This window comes from Mandrillus leucophaeus, unplaced genomic scaffold (genome assembly GCF_000951045.1).
Source record: "Mandrillus leucophaeus isolate KB7577 unplaced genomic scaffold, Mleu.le_1.0 Scaffold17, whole genome shotgun sequence".
Taxonomy (NCBI): Eukaryota; Metazoa; Chordata; class Mammalia; order Primates; family Cercopithecidae; genus Mandrillus; species Mandrillus leucophaeus.
In genome coordinates, this window is record NW_012101698.1 from 667,335 (window position 1) to 669,674 (window position 2,340).

Here is a 2,340-nt window from a genome sequence, read left to right on the forward strand (position 1 = left end):
CGGAAACAATAGGGCCAGGAAAACAGCTTCTCTGATTGGACAGAGTGGATCATATGCCCAACCCTTGTCATCACCGGGAGGTGGAGCATACTGATTGGCAGCACCACTACTTCACATAGAATGGAAGAGGAACAGTTCCTAAAAGAAAAATTGGAGCTACAGAAACCAGAAGACAGAAAGGGATACAAAAGTCCATGAGAAGACCTACGTGCATTTTCCTTGGATGATGATTCATAGCTTGCTTCACATACTCAAAGTTATTGTATAATCCAAGAAATAGTAAGAATTTTGGGGCCAGGCGCGGTGGCTCATGCCTGTAATCCCAGCACTTTGGGAGGCCGAGGCGGGTGGATCACTTGAGGTCAGGAGTTCGCGACCAGCATGGCCAACATGGTGAAACCCCATCTCTACTAAAAATACAAAAATTAGCAGAGCATGGTGGCAGGTACCTATGACCCCAGCTACTCGGGATCCCAGCCACTGAGGCAGGAGAATCGCTTCAACCAGGGAGGCGGAGGTTGCAGTAAGCTCAGATTGCACCACTGCACTGCCATCCAGCCTGGGTGACAAAGCAAGCCCCCCCTTTTTTTAAAAAGAATTTTTGGAGAAGAAAATGCTTCCTCCCACTCCAGATATTTCATTCGGTGTGGAGGGCCATCAACTATCATAATGCTCCAGCCTCCTCTTCAGTCCTTACTCCTGCACATAGGGAAAAGGAGAGCGTTAGGAGAAACTGGGCATGAGTTGCCGTGTCTTCCTCTTCCTGGTATCTGAGGATCAAGAAGGGAGCACAAATTCTCTCCTTCCACATGGGAGGGTGCTCCGGTCCACTACTGCTTGGGACTGATGGGATAGTCTGTCTTATTAGGATACAAGGACACACTCAACCACATTCTCCAGCCTATAGCCTTTATCAGAAGATTATCCATCTTCTGACTTTTTTTGCCCCCTCAATTGATTTAGAGCCTGAGTAGGGAGGAAGTGTGAGATACATACATACATATATATATATGTGTGTGTGTGTGTATATTATATACATATTTTGAGACAGTGTCTCAGTCTGTCACCCAGGCTGGAGTAAAGTGGAGCCATCTTGGCTCACTGCAACCTCCACCTCCAGGGTTCAGGTGATCCTCCTGCCTCAGCCTTCCAAGTAGCTGGGACTACAGGCGTGCGCCACCACGTCTGGCTAATTTTTGTATTTTTAGTAGAGATGGGGTTTTGCCATGTTGGCCAGACTGAGTCTGCTATTTATTGAATCCCTTCTCAAAAGTTATCAAGAACCACCGACTTAGAGGATCAGGGACCCATAGATTCATCCTCTCACCTCTCCCCTTCCTTGCTGTGTTCCCAGCCCCAGGAGAAGAAGCTGTTCTCCTTGGGAATCCACAGAGATAGTGGAGTGCTAGAAGTAGCCTCAGAGGGAAATCATGAGAAAGGCAGAAAAGTTAGATTTACTTACAACTGCAGGTGAGAGGAAATGGATTATATCACATGGAGCGGGGCGGGGAACGACGGAGCAGTGATTTAATAGTGGACTTCATCAGAACCACGTGCAGGGTGTGGCATCCCTGGTATTTTTCCACAGCCTCACCCTGACCGGGACCACAGTCACATCTGTCCCCCATCTCGCCCAACCCACTTGTATCCTTTTACGCCCACTTCTTGGAAAATAGATTGTTCCACTTCCACAGAGAGAAGCAGGAGTTTGGTGCGTACACACCAGCTTAAATAACACAGTATTTTATTATTATTAATTTTTCATTATAAAAGTAATATACAATCTTTGAAATAACTAAACAAAGATATAGAGAAGCATAGAAAAGTATAAAGATGAAAGTTAAAGTCAGCTCCAAGCCCTCAACTCTGAGATAGCTATTGTTAACCTTTGAGTTTATTACTGTTCAGCCTTTTTTCTGTACATATTTTAAAATTTCTTCATATTCCTTAAAAATTTTATAAAAGTAGCTCAAATAATATAGAAGCGCGTGATGTAGAAGACGAAAATGGTTTATTCTGCTATTTATCCTAATATTATGATATAGTTACATTATTACATGGAATTTTTGTTGTTGTCACCACGTCCTTTTCTCTTTCCTGGCCTCAGGAATGGTTGAAATACTGGCACACACGGCTAGGCGAGGTAGCTCATGCCTGTAATCCCAGCACTTTGGGAGGCCGAGGTGGGAGATGCTTGAGCTCAGGAGTTCAAGACTAGCCTCGGCAGCACAGTGAAACCCCATCACTACAAAAAATACAAAAAATTAGCCAGGTGTGTGGGTTCGTGTCCATAGTCCCAGCTATTCAGGAGGCTGAGGTAGGAGGATGGCTTGAGCCTGG